This window comes from Eschrichtius robustus, chromosome 12 (assembly GCF_028021215.1).
Source record: "Eschrichtius robustus isolate mEscRob2 chromosome 12, mEscRob2.pri, whole genome shotgun sequence".
NCBI lineage: Eukaryota > Metazoa > Chordata > Mammalia > Artiodactyla > Eschrichtiidae > Eschrichtius > Eschrichtius robustus.
The window spans coordinates 53,333,192-53,355,488 of record NC_090835.1 but is presented as its reverse complement, the minus strand read 5'-3'; the positions used below and the strand labels follow the sequence as shown (position 1 = coordinate 53,355,488).

The window sequence follows — 22,297 nt, the reverse complement described above, 5'->3', positions numbered from 1 at the left end:
CCTCCTTCATGTTTGGATTCATCCCTCATCCCCCTCAATAGCTTCAAGGAGACTTAGAGTCTCTGCAGGTCCATTCTGGGCAGTGCACAGGTGTGGACTCCTTGGACTGTGGAAACAGCACTGCCACCAAGCGTGCATTCAAGAACTGCCAGATCGTGGTTCACTGTGACCCTCTCAGGTCCTCTCCCCTGACCTCTAGGTGTCTAAGGCCCCAGGAATGGCATGAGCTGTCACCAGGGGCACCCTTGCAAGTGACTGAGGTAGGCATAGCCAAGCAGATCTGAAGTGGTGCATAATGGTTGTGTACACATGGCAGCAGAGTTAAAGCTTGGCACGTTTCCTAGACGTGTTTGCAGGTTGACGAGGCCATGTGTCTAAACTATCATTATTGGAATGTAAAATGATATGAGTCGGGTTTCCCTGGTGGCGCAGTGGTTAAGAATCCGCCTGCCAAATGCAGGGGACATGGGTTCGAGCCCTGGTCTGGGAAGATCCCACATGCTGCGAAGCAACTAAGCCCTTGTGCCACAACTACTGAGCCTGCACTCTAGAGCCCGCGAGCCACAACTACTGAAGCCCGCGTGCCTATAGCCTGTGCTCTGCAACAAGAGAAGCCACCACAATGAGAAGCCTGCGCACTGCAACGAAGAGCAGCCCCCACTCGCCACGATTAGAGAAAGCCCACGCACAGCAACGAAGACCCAATGCAGCCAAAAATAAATTAAATAAATTTAAAAAAAAACGATATGAGTCATTCTGCGTCTGGGACTTAAGACACTGGCCATGCCTCCTTTGTGATGTCTTTTAACAGCTGGAACCTAGTTGTGGCAGCCACCTAGCTTCCACCAAAGACAATGACATCCCTGTGGGATGCTGGAACTATAACTCAGAAGAAACTTGGAAACTTGAATGATGACATGGAGAGGGTCATCTGTCCCCCAGACCAGGACTGTTCACAGTGAGATGGTTAAGTAAGAAAGAAATAGTGTTTGTTTAGGCCATTGTTTACACATTTTTGTTGTAGCGGTTCACTGTACCCTGGTTAATATAATAGCCTTTATCAAGAAAATAAAATTACCATTTATTCTTAATTTTCTGAGAGTTTTTAGCATGAGTTGTTTAATTTGATTAAATGTTTTTTCTATATTATGATAATTTTGTGATTTTTCTCCTTTAATCAATTAATAGGGTCGGTTGCATATAGAGATTTTCTGACGTTGAAGCATCCTAGCATTATGTACATATATGTCTGTTTATGTGTGTGTATAATACACACACACCCATATATATACATAGTTACTGGTAGATTTAGTTAACTAATATTTTAAATTAGAATCTGTAGTTGTGAGGTCGGCCTTAAATTAGTCAGGGTTTAATTGCATGTATGAAGTCACATAAGCAGGAAGAGTTTAAATTTAGGGAATTGGGTGCTTATAAAGTCATAAAAGGGATGGTGAAGCAGGCGCTAGGCTGGGTGTCCAGGAATGACTCTCAGAACAGACCATGGGTGTTATTTCCACTGCCACAGCTGCAGAGGAAGAACTAAGAACTGCCACGGAGGAGCAGCTGCCAGATCCCACCTGGAGCTGTGACCTACAGGGCAGGAAGCTGCCGAACCATCACGACAGCCGCTTGACACCAAGGAGCTAGTGATTGGACACAAGAATGCAAACGCCAGAGCCTGATGCTTCCAAAACTGCCTCTCAACACTCACAGCTAGCTACTGGACTCCAAATGCTTCTCTAGTAGTGTCTCCATGACCACGCTAAGCAAAGTAACAGCAAGAGCAGTGGGAAGATGGCCTGTTCCACGCTTGGCACGTCTACATTTTATTCAAGTGCAGCTAATTGTTGAAACTTCATCACACCAAGAACGCCAGCTGCAAAGGAGACTGAAAAGGGTTGCATTTCGTTTTCCGGGTTTTGCAGTACGGATGGGCTTGCTGGAAGAACGCTGGGTTGGAGAGTGAGTATCAGTTGACCATTGCGTTGGCCAGGATGGACGAGATTCTGCTGCAGTAAGAAGCAAGCCCCAAACCACAGTGGCTTAAAATAGCACAGGTTTCGTTCTTAGATATGCCATCTGCCTGTCACCGGTCAGCAGGGATGTAACTGCTCATCTTAGTCATCCAGAGACCCAGGCTGATGGAGCCAGTGCCACCTCGCACATCGCTGGTTGCCATGACAAAGGTAAAGAGACACCAGAGGGTCTCAGACCAGCCATTAAACTCACCAGCTTGGAAATAACCTACCATTTATGCTCATAAATCATTGGTCAGAACTTAAAGAGGCCCCACCCAGCCTCAAGCGGGTTAATATATTCAATTCTACTGTGCACCCAGAAAGCTGGGGGAGAACTTGGAATATTGGGTGAATGTCACTTATAAATTACCACACTTATATCTGCCCAGACCTAGAAATGTCTTCTCTTCTACTTTCCTTGTATGGATTTGGAATCAAGGTTATACTAGACTCAAAAGATGAGTCAAGCAGGTTTTCTTTTTCTATTCTTTGGAACAACTGACATAAAGTAAGGATGATATACTCCTTGAGAGATTGAGAGACATTTGTAAAATCATCTGGGCCTGTGGTTTTTCGTGGGGTTTTTTCCTCTATTTTATTTTATTTGTTTGTTTGTTTGGGGTTTTTTTTGTTTTGAATTTTATTTTATTTTTTTATACCACAGGTTCTTATTAGTTATCCATTTTATACATATTAGTGTATATATGTCAATCCCAGTCTCCCAATTCATCACGGGCCTGTGGTTTTTAATGTGCATAGGAAGAGATCTTTGAGATACTTTTTCTCAAGATACTAGTAAGTCTGTTCAAGTTTCCTATTTCTTCTCCCATCAGTTTTTACTTTTGATATGTTTATGTATAAATTTTTAAATGTTATTTTATTGTGTTTAAATCTCTATTATATCTGATTTCCTGCTTTTTACTTTGTAATTTGTTTGTTTGCATGTTTTCTCTCCTTTTCTTTTGCTCAGTCTTTCTAGAGGTTTGTCAAACTAATTATATTGACAAAACATTGGTTATATTGATATATATCATATTTTTGTTTTGTTTTATTGTTATTCACTATTTTACTGACTTTTGTCTTTATTTATTACTTCCTTTTGTTTTATTTTTTCAAATTTACTCTGTTCTTTAAGTTGATTCTTGAGTTGAGTGGTTAGGTCATTTGGTTTCAGTCTTTATTGTTTTATGACAAATATTTAAAGCTATAAACTCAAAGATATACATTTTGACATATAGTATCTGGAATTCATTTGGGAAGCATAAAATATTCTCTTTTGGCCAGATGAAATCTTTGTTTTATACGTGTACATCCTTTGCCTCTGATAATCCATTTCATAGAATTTGTCCTACAAATATAATTGTACAAGTGGTTAAAGCTACATGTGCCAACTAATCATTATAGCTCACTTTCACAATGGTAGAAACACCCTAAATGTCCATCAGTACGGGAATTGTATTCATTTCCTGTGGCTGCTTTAACAAATTACCACAAACTTGGTGGCTTAAAATAACACAGGTTTCTTCTTCCACAGTTCTGTAAGCCAGAAGTCTGAAATCAATAGCACTGGTCCAAAATCAAGGTGGCAGCAGGGCTGCACATCCTCTGGAGGTTCTAGAAGAGAATCTGTCCCTTGCATCTTCCAGGATCTGGCAGCTGCTGGCATTCCTTGGCTTGTGGCCACAACCCTCCAATTTCCACCTCTGTCTTCACATCACCTTCTCCTCTGTGTGTGCCAGATCTCTGCCTTTCTCTCTCTTTCTCTCTTTTTTTTTTTCAGGCCACGCCACGTGGCATGTGGGATCTTAGTTCCCCGACCAGGGATTGAACCCATGCCCCCTGCAGTGGAAGTGCAGAGTCTTAACCACTGGACCACCAGGGAAGTCCCTGTCCACACTTCTCTTAAAAGAACACTTGTGATTCATGCAGGGCCCACCCAGATCATCCAGGATAATATCCCCATCTCAAGATCCTTAATTTAATCACATCTGCAAAGACTTTTTTGAAATAAGGTAACATTTACAGGTTCCATGGATTAGGAGATGGACATTTGGGGGAGGGGGCATTATTCAGTCTATAATAGGAAAAATTAAATAAATCGTGGTATATTCCTACAGTGAAATATTTTGGATCATTAAGAAGAATGAAATGGAACTACATATATTAATATGAAACTATGTCAAGATGTACTGTTAAGGATTAAAAAGTACATTGCTGAACAATAACTATAGTATTATCCTACACTATAATTTATATATATTAGATATGTGCTTACGTGTGCTTAAAATATACTTCTGAATACATGCACGAAAGTAGTAATAATCACCTCTGGAGAATGCAACTGGGGATGGATCAGGAAGATGAGAAAATTTACTCTTCCTTTATACTTTTCTACACTGTTTAGATTTTTAAAAATCATGGACAGGATATTTTTACCATCACTATAAAGTGCTTTTGTTATAAAGTATTCTCCAGCCCATCTGCTTAAAGTGCCCTGGCCCTGCCATGCAGAAATTATTTGTTTTCCCCAGCAATCCTTTTTTGCACAAGAATCAGAACAAAAGAATCATTTTTCAGTGCCCTGTGAAGGTCTGTAGTTGCCCTCTTTTGCTGTCTGTTGTTGAACCTGCCGTGATACGTCATAATAGGAGCGGAGAAAGAAGCTGATGACTCAGCTTTCAGAGTGAGCAAACACATGAGCTATTCAATTCACCAGCACATAAACCTTCAACTCTACATCCACCTCAGGCTATGTCTCTTACGAGCTGGAGAACCTTAAGCAAGTGACTTAACCTCTCAGACATCCTTATCTATAAAATGAGAAAATGTGCTTGGCGTGAGCTGAGCTGCTATCTGCCTAGGTATAAAGAAAGCATTGGTGAAATTCAAAGTGGTGAATAGCAGGGAGGATATCACATATAAAATCAGATTTGAAATAGCCAGGTGCACTGCAATCAAATGACCCCTGCACCACATGGGAATTCTGGGTTCCAGTATGGGTGCCAGTGAGTCCCAGCTGTGTGACCCTCACACAAGCCCCTTCCCCATTCTGGCTCTAAGTTTCACCAACTGAAAACTGAAGGCACCTAACTATGATCTGTAAGGTCCCCTCTGGCGCTCACATTGTATAATTTGGGGGACTTGGACACAAAATTCATGACTGTGTTTGTCAATCAAAGTGTTTCTGAAAGTATTTATAGAAAACACTCTTATTACCTTGAGGATAAAAATTTGGATTCTTTAATGGACTGAACTGTCCCCCCCCCCAAATTCATATGTTGAAGTCCTAACCCCCGAAATGATTGTATTTGGTGATAGGGCTTATAAAGAGGTAATTAAAGTTAAATGAGGCCAAAAGGGTGGGGCCCTAATGCAATAGGATTGGTGTCCTTATAAGAGGAGGAAGAGGAGTGACATTAGTAAGATGATGGAATACAAGTCCCAGGCCCCGTTCTCCCACAAAAATACCTTTCATGATTGAAAACTCTCAAAAAACTAGTGATAGAAAGAATTTACCTCAACATAATAAGGGTCATATATAAAAAGCCCACAGGAATTCCCTGAGTCTAGTGATTAAGACTCTGCACTCCCAATGCAGGGGGCACAGGTTCAATCCCTGGTCAGGGAACTAAGATCCTGCATGCCGCATGGCGCAGCCAAAAAAAAATAATTAAATAAATTAAACAAAATGTGCTTCCCTCTAAAATAAAATGAAATAAATAGAAATAAAAAGCCCACAGCTAACATCATACTCAACAGTGAAAAACTGAAAGCTTTTCCTCTAAGATCAGGAACAAGGCAAAGATGCCCATCCTCATCACTTCTGTTCAACACAGTATTGGAAGTGTTAGTCAGAGCAATTAAGCAAGAAAAAGAAATAAAAGCCATCCAGATCAGAAAGGAAGAAGTAAAATGATCTCTGTTCGCAAATGACACACTCTTATATGTAGAAAACCCTAAAGATTCCACAAAAAAACTCTTAGAACTAATAAAGGAATTCAATAAAGTGGCAAAATACCAAATCAACACACAAAAATCACTTGCGTTTTTATATACTAACACTGTATCCAAAAGAAAAATTAAGAAAACACCCCCAATTTTAATGTTTAGAAATAAATTTAATGAAGGAGATGAAAGACTGGTATACTGAAAACTACAAAACACTGCTGAAAGAAATTAAAGAAGACCCAAATAAATGGAAAGACATCCCATGCTCCTGGCTTGTAAAACTTAGTATTGTTAAAATGTCCATATTATCCAAAGTGATCTATAGATTCAATATTATCCCCAACAAAATTCCAATGACATTTTTAATGGAAATACAAAAAATAATCCTAAAATTCATATGGAACCACAAAAGATCCCAAATAGCCAAAGCAATCTCAAGAAAGAAGAACAAAGCTGGAGGCATCACATTTTCTGATTTCAAAATGTAATACAAATCTACAGAAGTTAAAAGTATGGTACTGACATAAAAACAAACATATAGACCAAAGGAAGAGAATAGAAAACCCAGAAATAAACCCAATCTTATACGGTGAACTTGAGACAGGCTGAGACCTGGGACCTGGGACCCTTTGCTGCAGCGCTTGCACCTGGACAAACATCTCCTCAAGCAACAGAAGACAAAGAAACTATAAGGGACTAAAAATAACTGCATGCATGCGCCTTTTGGGGCAAATTATGAACAAGATACAAAAAGGCCAGAATCCAGTTGCCACTTCTGAGGTGTCGGGAGCAAAAGCAGGGTACTGCGCATGCTCCCTGCACACAGCACCACCAAGGGGGTGGGCAGACCACCTGAGCCACCCCTCCTGCCTGACCTACCAATCCGCCCCCACCCTCACCCCATATAAGGAACCAGCTCACCCCACCTCAGGGAGCAAGCAAGGACACATGTTACTTGTTTTTTCTCCCCCCTGCTACAGCATGAGTCCCTGTAAAGCCTTGCCTGAATTCCTCTTCTGGCCTCTTATCAATTTCTATTGATTAAAGAGTCCAAGAACCCAGGTCGGTAACATACGGATCTTGAACAAGGGCGCCAAATACACAATGGGGAAAGAATAGTCTCTTCAACAAATGGTGTTAAGAAAGCTGAATATCCACAGGCAAAAGAATGAAATTGCACATTTATATGACACCATACACAAAAATCAACTCAAGATGGATTAAAGACTTACATGTAAGATCAGAAACTGTAAAACTCCTAAAAGAAAACAGGGAGAGAGCTTCTTGACATCAGTCTTGGCAATGATTTTTTGGATTTGACACCAAAAGCACAGGCCACAAAAGCAAAAATAGACAAGTGGGACTACCCCAAACTGAAAAGCTTCTGCACAGCAAAGGAAACCAATAACAAAATGAAAAGGCAACCTATGAAATGGGAGAAAATATTTGCAAACCATATATCTGATAAGGCATTAGTATGCGAAATATATAAGGAACTTGTAAAACTCAATATCAAAAACACAAGTAACCCAATTACAAAATGGGCAAAGGACTTGAATAGACATTGCTCCACAGAAGACATACAATGGCCAACTGGTATGTGAAAAGGTGCTCAACATCCCGAAGAACCAGGGAAGTGTAAATCAAAACCATAATGAGATATCACCTCGCACGTTTTAGGATGGCCATTATCAACAAGACCATAAAGAATGAGTGTTGGCCAGGATGTAGAGAAATGGGAATCCTTGTACACTGTTGGTGAGAATGCAAATTCATGCAGCCATTAGAGAAAATAGTATAGAGATTCCTCAAAATATTAAAAATAGAACTATCATAAGGTCCAGGAATCCTACTTCTGGGTATATATCCAAAATAATTGAAATCTGGATTTCAAAGATATCTGCACTCCCACATCCATTGCATTATTATTCACAATAGCTAAGCTATGGAAACAATCTAAATGTCTACTGACACATGAATGGATAAACAAAATGTGGTGTACACAGAGAGAGAGAGAGAAAGTGGAGTAATATTCAGCTTTTAAAAAAGAAGATCCTACAACCCAATGAAACTTACTAATTCTATACAGTTAAATGTACATTTTGCTAATCTTTTCCTCTCTCCAGATATATATACCTGTTACACACAAACACACATGTGAATATCATCCATGTTTGTAAAGATTTATCAATACTATAGCACTTTGATGTATACTATGCATACTATGAAGCTATATTATGTGATTTAACAGTATTTCATCGTAAGTCTATAGCATAGTTGGTTTGGTCTAAGTAAAAACTTAAAATGAGGTGTTTTATGTTGTCAATTTTTGTCATTACAAACAATACTTCAATAAACATTCTATACATAAAAAAAAAGAGAGAAGATCCTGTCCTATGCACATATGCAACAACATAGGGGAACCTACAGGATATTATGTTAAGTGAAATAGGCCAGCCACAAAAGGACAAATACTGCATGATGCCACTTATATGAGGAATATAAACTAGTCAAACTCATATAAGCAGAGAGTAGAATGGTGGTTGCCAGGGGCTGTGGGAAGGAGGAAATGCGGAGATGTAGCTCCACGGGTAAGGAGCCCACGAGCCACAACTAAGGAGCCCACGAGCCACAACTAAGGAGCCCACGAGCCACAACTAAGGAGCCCACGAGCCACAACTAAGGAGCCAGCGAGCCGCAACCAAGGAGCCCACAAGCCGCAACTAAGGAGCCCTCCTGCCACAGCTAAGACCTGGCACAACCAAATGAATAAAATAAATAAACTAATAAATATTTTAAAAAGAAAAAAAAAAAAGAGCTTTTCCTGACTTTATAAAAGCCATGTACAGATGCTATCTCTAACAGTTTTTGGTGGTTAGAATAGGTTATCGAAATCTAGTGCAGTTTTTCAAAGTCTCAGGTTTTAATTCTCCTACCAGTTCAGCTGGGGAGACAATTAAAATAGTACAGCGGAATAATAGTACAGAGCTTGGAGCAACCTGGACCCGAATGAAACTGCTTATTAGCAGGATGACCCTGGGTCAGTTACTTCATCTGTCTGCATCTGAGCATTCTGATACCTACCTCGTCGGGTTATTGGGGGAGTTAAATTAACGAAAAGACTGTAAAGACCCGGCAGCCCCATGGCTTGTGCTTCGTGGCTGTTAACACTTTTTTGACAATGAAAAGTCATTACCGCTGCTCTCCTTGCAAACCTCATCACTTTGCAAAGAAAATACTATTTTCTAATAAAATATTTCCTAGACTAAATTCTTTACTTCAGTGGTTTGCCCATTAGGAGGCCTGAGTTATTGAGCTCTGACTTATGTGCCAAGCACATTGAATTTGTCATACATTATTCCATTCAAACTTCTAGATACCCTAAAAGACAAGTATTATTATTATTCCCATTTGACAGATGAGGAAACTAACACTCAGAGAAGGTAAATAGCTTTCCAAAGGTCCTACAACTAGAAACACCAGGTGTTTGACTCCAAAGATCACTTTCTTAGCTACTATGCTATACTGGTCTCAAAACATAATTACTTTTTATAGAACTACACATTTTCCCTATGCTAAGTGTTTTATATTTTTAATTTTCACAACAACTTTATAAGGTCAGTACAAGATTCTATCAGTTTTACAGAGGGGGAAACATGCTTAAATAACTTACCTAATGTGATTTAGTAAGTGGCAAGGCTGAGATTCAAATCAGGTCTGTTTGGGTCCAAGGTCCTGGCTCTTTGTGCCCTGCCTTAACGCCTCCACACTGTGTTTAGACTGCACAGAGCACTACAAAGTGCACAAAACTGGAATTTAAGAGACCTGGGTTTTCATCTTGGCTGTGTTACAAACAGGCTGTGTGACATCAGGTTAAGTCATTTCACCTCTGAGCCTCGATTTTCTCATTTGTTAAAAAATAATTTATCTTCTTAGCTTTAACGTTCTATCACGCCAGGTGAATTCTGAGCAATTACATTCATTGTATCGCTAAATTTAAAGAAATAAGTGATTACAGACTCCTAAAAAAAACTAGAGCTGTTAAACCTTATGGTAAAGAAGTTTGATCCCAGTGCTTTGGAAATCAGCTTTGTAGATGGATTAGCGCACCAGTGAATGGGCAGTGGGAACAAAGATCACACTGAGGCTCAATATCAAAAAAACATACAACCCAATCAAAAAATAGGCAGAAGACCTAAATAGACATTTCTCCAAAGAAGACATACAGATGGCCAACAGGTATATGAAAAGATGCTCAACATCGCTAATATTAGAGAAATGCAAATCAAAACTACAATGAGGTATCACCTCACACTTGTCAGAATGGCCATCATCAAAAAGTCTACAAATAATAAATGCTGGAGAGGGTGTGGAGAAAAGGGAACCCTCTTACACTATTGGTGGGAATGTAAATTGGTGCAGCCACTATGGAGAACAGTATGGAGGTTCCTTAAAAAACTACAAATAGAGTTACCATATGATCCAGCAATCCCACTCCTGTGCATATATCTGGAAAAGATGAAAACCCTAATTTGAAAAGATACATGCACCCCAATGTTCATAGCAGCACTATTTACAACAGCCAAAACACGGAAGCAACCTAAATGTCGACTGACAGATGAACAGATAAAGAAGATGTGGTATATGTATACAATGGAATATTACTCAGCCATAAAAAAGAATGAAATAATGCCATTGGCAGCAACATGGATAGACCTAGAGATTATCATACTAAGTGAAGTAAGTCAGAGAAAGACAAATATCATATGATATAACTTATATATGGAATCTAAAAAAAATTATACAAATGAACTTATTTATGAAACAGAAATAAACTCACAGACATAAGAAACAAACTTTTGGTTACCAAAGGGGACGGGGGGAGGGATGAATTGGGAATTTGGGATTAACAGATACACACTACTATATATAAAATAAACAATAAGGGGTGCGTCAGGCTGCAGGAGAAGATGGCGGTCTCCACAGGCGTTAAAGTTCCTTGTAATTTTCGCTTGTTGCAAGAACTTGAAGAAGGACAAAAAGGAGTAGGCGATGGTACGGTTAGCTGGGGCCTTGAAGATGATAAAGATATGACACTTACAAGGTGGACAGGCATGATTATTGAGCCACCAAGGAGAAATTATGAAAACAGAATATATAGCCTGAAAGTAGAATGTGGACCTAAATACCCAGAAGCACCTTCATCAGTTAGATTTGTAACCAAAATTAATATGAATGGAATAAATAATTCCAGTGGAATTGTGGATGCACGGAGCATACCAGTGCTAGCAAAATGGCAAAATTCATACAGCATTAAAGTTGTACTTCAAGAGCTAAGACATCTAATGATGTCCAAAGAAAATATGAAGCTTCCACAGCCACCAGAAGGACAAACATACAACAATTAATTTTAGTGGATTTAAAACTTGTCTTAAATCAACAACCTTCTATTCATGTTAATGTCTTGATTAAATATCACAATGCAAAATACCCACACATTAAGTAAGATAATTCCAGCTGGTAAACATGACCTGGACATCTGTAAGAGTATATTTAATATATGTACACCCATTATGTTTTCAGGTAACAGGAGGAAAATTCAGCACAGTTTTTTTTCTTGTTAAGGCACCGTCATTTAAGCATGAACCTGGAGTACTCAGAGTGGAACTCAGGTTTCCAGGTGGAAGAACAGCGAGAAGTGTCAGATGGCTGTGCAAGCAGATGTGTTTCTGAAGAGAAAGCTCAAGAAGGAAAACCCGGAACAGCATGCTCTTGCTTAGCGAAAGAGCTTCCGTTGAAATTGTCTAAAATAGCAGGTACAATGAATATTGTCACAAAATGTGTTCATTTTTGAAGCGGTATAGGTGCTGACTACTAGTAGTATCAAAAATACGTTCAGGATTGTTTTGATACCTGTATTTATAATAAAATTGTTGTGGGGAGGTGGACGGATTTCCGTTACAAGCTGTTCCTGGGTGTTCCATGTACCAGACGCGGTGAAGAGTTGTTTACAGTCTTTGTTGGACAAACCATGCATTTACATTTAAGTGAAATCAACAAAAAGGAAATAGATGTATGGATATGTGATTTTGAGATTAACGTTAGTCTTAAATTGTAAATAAAATGTGGAATGTGTAAAAAAAAAAACAACAATAAGGACCTACTGTAGAGCACAGGGAACTATGCTCAATATCTTGTAATAAACTATAATGGAAAAGAATCTGAAAAATAATATATCTGTACATATATATACATATATGTGTATATACTATTATAACTGAATCACTTTGCTGTACACCTGAAACATTGTAAATCAACTATACTTAAATTTTAAAAAAAATCAGATTGAGTATCTGTGATCAGAGACAGGTATTCCTTCTCACTCTGCTTCAGTTTGCTTTTTGGTTGAGTGGAGAGTGCTCTAATACCTGTATGTTCACCCTAAGAAGACTCCTTCAAGTACCAAAAAAAGAGTGAGCAAGAGAATAGATGGGAAACAACATTGGAAGAAAGTTAATAAAAATGCAAGACACCCTCTTTGAAGAGGTCTTCTTCGTCCCCGGAATTGAACATCAGTGGCTGAGTTTGGAGTTTGGTCCACTGTGTTCATTAAACACAACAAGAAAGAAAATATTGTTTCCTGTGTGATCACATTGGAAATAACGGAATATAAACAAGCAGAAATCAAAAGGAAACCACAGTTTCAAAGAACTGAGTAGTGAAATGTTGAGAACAAGAAGTGAAAGAAGAAAAACGTCAAAATTGGTGGATATGAGAAAAAAAAGGGGGGGGGGTCCACAAGGGAGAAAAAGGGAAAGTGAGAGGGGAAGAGGACGGGGGAGAAATGGAAAAAAGGTAATTTCCACCGAGAGAGAGCCCAAGCCACTCTTGATTTGAGGGGGTCATGCAAACATCACCTCATTCTGATTTTAGAAGATCACCCTCAAAACTCTCTTGAATTGAATTCCACACATTTTTGAGCCCTCCAAAGTCCACAGGAGTTTGAAGAACTGGGCCATCCTTCAGCAAAGTTGAAGTTGTTCTTCTATTCAGCCACCAGGGGGTGGCACATTCCACTCAATACAACAAACACTTCGAGGTTACCAAGTGCAGGGTGCCCTAGAGGCACCAGGCATGAGGCACCATTCCTTGTACACAAGTATACTTGATAATCTATTTACACAAATAATCAGAGCTCAAGAAGGAATGAGCTATGGAGTGGTATTTGAACTAAGTCTTTAAGGAGAGGTGGAAATTCATACTAAGCAGAAGTGTGTGGTAGGAGGAAAGCTCTGAAGAAAGGAATACATTTGCAAAGAAAGACTGGTGACAAAGATCATGTAAGCTTCTGTTAGATAGTTGGAATAGAAAGCATTTTCTTAACTTGATGTTTTCGTATATTCAATGGCCACACACCACTTAATGGGGATTGCTCACATGTGTAAATAATTGAGTGGAAGTGAGTTATAAAAAAAGATTCAACACATTTTAAAAATGCAATTATAGGGCATCCCTGGTGGCGCAGTGGTTGAGAATCTGCCTGCCAATGCAGGGGACACGGGTTCGAGCCCTGGTCTGGGAAGATCCCACATGCCGCGGAGCGACTAAGCCCGTGAGCCACAATTGCTGAGCCTGCGCATCTGGAGCCTGTGCTCCACAACGGGAGAGGCCACGATAGTGAGAGGCCTGCGCACCGCGATGAAGAGTGGCCCCCACTTGCCGCAACTAGAGAAAGCCCTCGCACAGAAACGAAGACCCAACACAGCCATAAATAAATAAATAAAATTTTTAAAAAAATGCAATTATACAAGTTGTTAAATGTGAAATTGTTTGCAGTCTTTCATCATGTTATCTCCACTTGGCTCCATGATCAATAGCTTGAATTGTAGTCTGATTCTTCATCAAGTTAGTTCCCTTTCTTTCTTTTTTTTTTAAAGCTGTTTTTAAAAAATAAATTTATTTATTTATTTTTGGCTGCATTGGGTCTTCATTGCTGCGCACAGGCTTTCTCTAGTTGCAGTGAGCAGGGGGCTACTCTTCGTTGCGGTGCGCGGGCTGCTCATTGTGGTGGCTTCTCTTGTTGCGGAGCACAGGCTCTAGGCGCATGGGCTTCAGTATTTGTGGCTGGCGGGCTTAGCTGCTCTGCGGCATGTGGGATCTTCCCAGACCAGGGCTCGAACCTGTGTCCCCTGCATTGGCAGGCGGATTCTTAACCACTGCGCCACCAGGGAAGCCCTATCCTTCATTTCTATTTAACTAGAAAATAGAAATTAAATCACAATTACATTGTGATCTTTGGCCAGGGTAGCAAGGGCCTCTGCTTCTTCGGATGGTTCTAGATATTTGTTCAAATGTGGACCCCAAAGAGATGGAGGGATTTCTCTCCAAATTCCACTCAAAATGCTCTGTAGAAGCAGAATTAATGAGCCTATCACACAAAACATCAGAAATCTGGATGCCTGTGCACTTTTATGATACAATTGGCTCTGATAGTGAATTTTCATGATTTGGTGCAGCATTTGAATTTTATCTTTTATCCTTTTTATTTTTTTACAGCTTTATTGACATACAATTTAAATACCATAAAATTCACCCATTGAAGTACACAGTTCAATGAGTTCTAGTAAACTTACAAAACTGTTCGATGATCACATTTGAATTTTAGAACAGCCCTTCCTCCAATTCCCTAGAGTCCTTTTGCAGACAATCTCCCTTCCACCTCTAGTCCCAAGCAACCACTGATCTACTTTCCGTGTATCTAAATTTGTATTTTCTGGACACTTTACATAAATGGAATCATACTATACTCATTTTTTGCATTTGGCTTTTTTCACTTAGCATAATGTTTTCAAGAGTCATCCCTTTTGTAGCACATCTCAGTATATTGGTACCCTAATTGGCATAATAATACCTTATGCACATTTGAGCTTTAATAGTAAGTTTTTGAGATTGAACAACATAAGTACTCCAACTTTGTTTTTCCTTTTCAAAACTGTTTTGGCTCTGCAAGATTATTTGTATTTCCATATAAATTTTCTGATCAGAGGACTTCCCTGGTGGTCCAGTGGTTGAGAATCCGCCTTCCAATGCAAGGGATACGGGTTCGATCCCTGGTCAGGGAACTAAGATCCCACATGCCGCGGGGCAACTAAGCCCGCATACTGCAACTACTGAGGCTGAGTGCCACAACTACAGAGCCCATGTGCTCTGGAGCCCGCATGCCACAACTAGAAAGAAGCCTGTGCACTGCAGCGAAGAGCCTGGCACCACAACGAAAGATCCCACATGCTGCAACTAAGACCCAACGCGTCCAAAAATAAATAAATAAATAATTTTTTTAAAAAAATTTCTGATCAGCTTATCAATTTCTGCAAAAAGTCATCTGTTGGGATTTTGTTAAGAATTGTGTTGAGTTAATCAGTTTTGGGGAAATTGCCATCTTAACAATACTGAGTCTTCCAATCCATGAACTTATGTGTATTTATTTATATTTTCTTTAATTTCTCTCAGCCATATTTTGTTGTTTTCAGTGTATATATCTGGCACTACTTTTTTAAAAATATTTATTTATTTATTTATTTTGGCTGTGCCCAGTCATAGTTGCAGCACTCAGGATCTTAGTTGCGGCACTTGGGATCTTAGTTGCGGCATAAGGACTTCTTAGTTGCAGCACGCAAACTCGTGGTTGCAGCACGCGTGCGAGATCTAGTTCCCCGACCAAGGATCGAACCCTGGGCCCCCTGCATTGGGGGCGTGGAGTCTTACCCACTGGACCAGCAGGGAAGTCCCTGGCACTACTTTTGATAAATTCATTCCTAAGTATCTTGTTCTGTTTGATTCTAAGTTGAATTGTTTTCTTATTGTCCTTATCATCCTGGCTAGGACCACCAGTACAGGGCTGAATAGAAGTGATGAGAGTAGATAGTCTTGGGAAGGGAACCATTTAGTCCTCCTCCATTAAGACTGATGTTAGCTGTAGGTTGTTCATGGATGCCCTTTATCAGATTGAGAAGTACCCTTCTATCTGGTTTATTGAAGGTTTTTATCATGAATGAATGTTGGATTTTTCTACATTATGGAAATGATCATGTAGTCTTTTACTTTATTTGACTTTATAAGTATAGTGTATTAAATTAATTAATGTTTGGATGCTAATTCAACCTTTCATACCTAGGACACAGGATATACTGGGAATACACTCGGTCAGGGTGTATAATCCTTTTTTCTACATTGATCAATTTGATTTGATAGAGTTTTATTAAGAATTTTTGTGCTTGTGCTCATGAGGAATTTTGATCTGTAGTTTTCTTTTCATGTGATATCTTTGTCTGGCTTTGGTATCAGCGTAATGCTGCCATCACATGTGGGGGCTCTTTGTCACTGTAGCCTAACCTACCCTAGACTGAGTGATACAGCTGCTGAAAAGAATGATGCAGGTCTGTATTTTCAATCTCCAAAATACAGTGTTAGTTGGTAAATGCATGTTACAAACTCTATGGTATATGGTGTGCTATTATTTGTATAAGTAAAAACAAATCTATAAACATTTATACATAGGCATAGCATTTCTCTGGAAGAACATGCAAGGAGTTGAAAATAAGGCTGCCTCTGTGAAAGAAAATTGAGCCACTGGGATAGAGGGAAGGAGACTTCTTTTTCCTGTTTATCCTTTCATACCTTTTGAATTTTGTACCATGTACAGGTATTACCTACACACACACACACACACACACACACACACACACACTTTTAGTTTATAAAAATATTTATAGTATAAGGAAGCATAGCCACAAACAAGCTGAAAGTCACAGAAACGAGCTCTGTCTGGGAAGAAACGCTGGAGCAGGGCGTTGGGCACTGTTCTCGGCTCCGTGGCCTCCAAGACCAACTCCTTGGTCCTCACTAAGATTCTGTAAGAACCTTAATATTGTTTAAGGAGTTCCTTTTCTGATTAATATAACTTCAACTTAGAACCCAGATTGATGTGATTACAGGGATGCCTAAAGGGACGGCCAAAGAAATTATGTGTGTCTCAAAGATCCCTTAGTGACTATTACTCCAGGGTGCATCCTACCGCATACCACTGGTCATGAGAGAAAACCCTCCATCAATTAATATATGCAGTACATTTTGCCTCGTGAACAAAGATTGTTCTTGGGAAATGACCAGCGATGCTAACGTTCCCTTCATTTCCAAACAGGGGCCCTCACAGCTGCGCTTTGCAGATGGTGCACAACTTCTGCTATTTTTAGCCGAGAGCGCTCTAAGCTGAGGAAGCAGGTGCAGGACCGAAATTCCCCAGAGCCCGCTTCACTTCCTTGGTAATACCCTCACTTCTGGGCCAGAGATGCTGCACTGGCATCCACAGATCTGCATCAGCCCCCAGACTGACTGTTGTCATGCCCAGAGAGGACAAACTTTGGAGTTCTAGGAGACTAGCTTGAGTGAGAAGAGCCATGGCCAGCCAAGGAGTCATTTATTAATAAAACGGTATGTGGGGACTTCCCTGGCGGTCCAGCAGTTGACTCTGTGCTTCCACTGCAGGGGGCATGGGTTTGATCCCTCGTCAAGAAACTAAGATCCCACACGCCAGTGCGGCCAAAATAAATAAATAAATGAAATGATATGTAAATTAATACCTTACGTTAGCTATAAATGATTATGTATGAAAATTATAAAACATGGATTGGAAGATACAGACCAAACTCATCAGGGCTGACTGAAGTCAGGGCACAGAACAGGAGAGGAATCGGGTTGGGGCGGTGATTAAAGGGTATGCCGGCTTCATCTATGATGTTTCACATTCGTTAATGAGAAGACGAGATGCAAATCAGACGAACATTAACAGTTATTAATTCTTGACGTTGGGGGAATTCTCTGGCAGTCCAGTGGTTAGGACTCGGTGCTTTCACTACCAAGGGCCTGAGGTCGATCCCTGGTCCGGGAGCTAAGATCCTGCAAGCCGGGCAATGAAGCCAAAAAATAACCCCAAAATCTTGATGTTGGAAATGGGAGTATTTGCTAAATTTTTCTATATATTTTTCAGTATGTTTAGCTCAAAAAAAAAAAAAAACTAATAGAAAATTGAATATGTTCAGATTTTTAATTTAATTTAATTTAATTTTGGCCACGGCCACACAGCTTGTGGGATCTTAGTTCCCTGACCAGGGGTTGAACCTGCGCCCTCGGCAGTGAAAGTGCGGAGTCCTAACCACTGGAACACCAGGGAATTCCGTTTTTCTTTTTCTTTCTTTTTAAAAAAAAATTTTTTTTGGAATGTGTTCAGATTTTACGCAAGAGGATTTTTTGCAGATTCCTGCAAAAAATGGAGACGCCTCTTCAGGCTTCACAATTTAGCTTTATCTCACAGCAAGACAAGACCTAGAGCTTCCTCCTTCCTGTTCTCTTCCTGATGGAGCAATGGAGAGAATGGATAGCTGTCTTCTATCTGTCAGTCACCTTGGCCTTTTGAAACTAACTAGCCGCTGGGTTCTGGAAGTGGGCTCTGGATGGGGGCTCAGCCTGGGATTAAGGGAAACATTGAGAATTTCCCTCCCCATTCATGATGCCCCCGCCACTTCAGCAGGTCCTCTCTTTAGCTGGTATCTTTCAACCCATCTCTCAGCCCAGAGCTTACGTGGTCCGGCTCAGGAAGGAGGACATACAGACACTCTCTCATACACACATGTGCTCACATAGGTAGATGTGGCAGTCAACTTGGTCTTGATGTCAAATGTCTGTCCAACTGTGGGTCACAGTCAAAATGTCTGAGAGCCACTATCGTAAGTAATGCAAACATAACATGGCCGAATCAGAGATCTTTATTCCATTCACTTTCTTCTCTCTAAATGTCTGAAAAATGTCCCTCCCCCATTTTCTCCATCTCGGTAAATGACACCACCATCTAACCCAACTGCTTTAACCAAAGACCAGAGTGCTCTCTTCCCTCACCCTCTACATCCCAGCCACCATCAGCTACAGAATAGATAACAGATAATTCTTTCATCGCAAGTATTGGTTTGTAAAACTTGTGTTTTGGACACAGACACGCATACCCACACACATAATATGCACACTTAATTGCAATATAAAATGTATTTCTTCCCTTTTCTTGAAAAGGAAGAATGTTACAAAGAGGTGGTTTTTATATTTTAAGCCTCTCTAAGCAGGTTGGAAACATTTGGAGCTCACAGATTCTTTATTTCCTTGTTTGTATTTTTAAATGTTTGGTATCCTCTTCATTCTGTCGTCTTTCCTTTTCTATTGCTAAGAAATCTGCTCCTTTTATGAGAAATAATTGATGGAAGGTAGGAGGAAAAAGAGATTGTGGAAGGTATGGTGCATTTTTAGTTTGCTGTGTCCTTATTGATGGATGTGAGGACCAACTAGAAGTCTGCTCTGTGCTCTGGATTCCCCAGCTCTCCATCTAGACCTCCTGTGGCACTTCCCACTTTTGACCTTGTGCTGCAGTTACTGGAACACATGGTTTATCCTCTCTAATTACCTATACCCTGCTTGGGAAAGGTTCCTTCTATATTTTACCTGTGTTCCCCCCCAGCCCGCCCCATCATCAGAGAGCCTAGCACAGTTCATTACAAAAATCTTTTGAAGGGAACCCTCCTATACTGTTGGTGGGAGTGTAAGTTGGTGCAGCCACTATGGAAAACAGTATGAAGGTTCCTCAAAAAACTAAAAATAGAATTACTATATAATCCAGCAATCCCACTCCTGAGCATATATCCAGACAAAACTATAATTCAAAAAGATACATGCGGGCTTCCCTGGTGGTGCAGTGGTTGAGAATCTGCCTGCCAATGCAGGGGACACGGGTTCGAGCCCTGGTCTGGGAAGATTCCACATGCCACGGAGCAACTAGGCCCGTGAGCCACAACTGCTGAGCCTGTGCGTCTGGAGCTTGTGCTCCGCAACAAGAGAGGCCGTGATGGTGAGAGGCCCGCGCACCGCGATGAAGAGTGGCCCCCGCTCGCCGCAACTGGAGAGAGCCCGCACACAGAGGCGAAGACCCAGCACAGCCAAAAATAAATAAATAAATAAATAAAATTTTTTAAAAAAGATACATGCACCTCTATGTTCACAGCAGCACTATTCACAATAGCCAAGACATGGAAGCAACCTAAATGTCCCTCGACAGATGAATGAATAAAGAAGATGTGGTACATATAGACAATGGAATATTACTCAGCCATAAAAAAGAATAAAATAATGCCATTGGCAGCAACATGGATAGACCTAGAGATTATCATACTAAGTGAAGTAAGTCAGAAAGAGAAAGACAAATACCATATGATATCACTTACATGGGGAATCTAAAATATGGGACAAATGAACCTATCTACGAAAGAGAAACGGACTCACGGACACAGAGAACAGACTTGTGGTTGCCAAAGGAGAGGGGGTTGGGGGAGGGAAGAATTGGGAGGTTGGGGTTAGCAGAAGGAAACTATTATATATAGGATGGATAACCAACAAGGTCCTACTGTATAGCACAAGAAACTATATTCAATATCCAATGATAAACCATAATGGAAAAGAATGTAAAAAAAGAATATATATATATGTATAACTGAATCACTTTGCTGAACAGCAGAAATTAACACAACATTGTAAATCAACTATACTTCAATATGAATAAATTTATTTTATTTTTATTTTTGGCTGCGTTGGGTCTTTGTTGCTGCACGCGGGCTTTCTCTAGTTATGGCGAGCGGGGGCTACTCTTTGTTGTGGTGCGCTGGCTTCTCATTGCGGTGGCTTCTCTTGTTGCGGAGCACGGGCTCTAGGCGCGTGGGCTCAGTAGTTGTGGCACACGGGCTTAGTTGTTCCGCAGCATGTGGTATCTTCCCAGACCAGGGCTCGAACCCGTGTCCCCTACATCGGCAGGCAGATTCTTAACCACTGCACCACCAGGGAAGTCCCATAAATATATAAGTAAATAAACAAACAAATCTTTTGAGTGACTGCCTAATTCTAAATGCCTTCCTTCCTCCCTTCTTTCTATCCTTCCTTCCCTCCCGCCTTTCCTCCTTAGAGAGCTGGAAAGCCGTGCTTTAAGAAACTCTGGGGCTTCCCTGGTGTCGCAGTGGTTGAGAATCTGCCTGCCAATGCAGGGGACACGGGTTCGAGCCCTGGTCTGGGAGGATCCCACATGCTGCGGAGCAACTAGGCCCGTGAGCCACAACTACTGAGCCTGCGCGTCTGGAGCCTGTGCTCCGCAACAAGAGAGGCCGCAATAGTGAGAGGCCCGCGCACCGCGATGAAGAGTGTCCCCCACTTGCTGCAACTAGAGAAAGTCCTCGCACAGAAACGAAGACCCAACACGCCATAAATAAATAAATAAATAATAAAGATGCCAGGGAGAGATTTGCATACAATATGCATAAAAAAAAAAAAAAGAAAGAAACTCTGCTTTCAGCTGGAATCCAGAACAAAAGGGGCAGGGCCTTTGGTCCAGAGAGCATCCCCCCGTGGCCCCTGCCCTTGTCGATCTGGTAAACAGGCCTGCAGAGAAGAAAGTGTACAGTGGGCATGAACACGCTAAAGAGAGACAACGCTCGTCAAAGTGGGCACAAGCAGAGTTTGACAAGTGTCCTTGCTGATGTGAGGGAAGAAATCCCTTTATCTCATTCCTGTGGGGAAATTCCTCTTCCAGCGAGTTTGGAATGACATAACCTCTAAGGTTATTTCCAACACTCACTCACAGAAATGAGCAAAGGCAGCCTGAGGCCCGTCCTGGAGTCATGAATCAACTTTATGCGCCGGCAGAGGTCACTGGTACACCTCAGCACTCTAGTGCTTTTTCTCTTAGGGAGTTCAACTTGACTGCCAGGGGATCTAATACACATGGGAAGAGAGCCAGTGAAAATAAGGTGAAACTGCATCATCTCACTCTAAGGGGGAAAATATCTGAGGTAGAGCCAGAGAAACCATATAGAGACACATCGTTTTTATTTGCCAGATAATGGGGCGTAGGGCAGTGATTACGGTTTCTTTATGTCTCACGTGGCTCCAGGTGCAACCACCAGCAATCAACACATAATTTTTAATAATAATAATAATGTTATATCCAAGAGCAATAAATCCTCTAACTTTGCCCATTGAACGTAGCCTGTAAACCGTTTCTTGAAATTGCTTTCCAGCCAGTTTCAAACACGATTCTATTAAACCATTAAATAAAACAGAAGAGACTGTGTCATAAAGTGAGAGTGAGGATTATGTCAAATGAGGTTAGAGGCTAAACTTATAGTATCTAAATTTTGTTGAGTAAGCAAGTGATAAAATTTTACTAAGCACAACCTTTAAGTTATATA

The 22,297-nt window shown here is 40.6% G+C and overlaps 1 protein-coding gene and 1 pseudogene across 1 annotated transcript in view; one reads left to right on the top strand and one right to left on the bottom strand.

Moving 5' to 3' along the window:
* The window catches only part of OSBPL10 (oxysterol binding protein like 10), a 375,172-nt gene that overhangs the window by 318,018 nt on the left and 34,857 nt on the right, over positions 1–22,297 (bottom strand). The window lies entirely within an intron of this gene.
* LOC137773273 (ubiquitin-conjugating enzyme E2 variant 2 pseudogene) lies at positions 10,933–12,058 on the top strand (annotated as a pseudogene).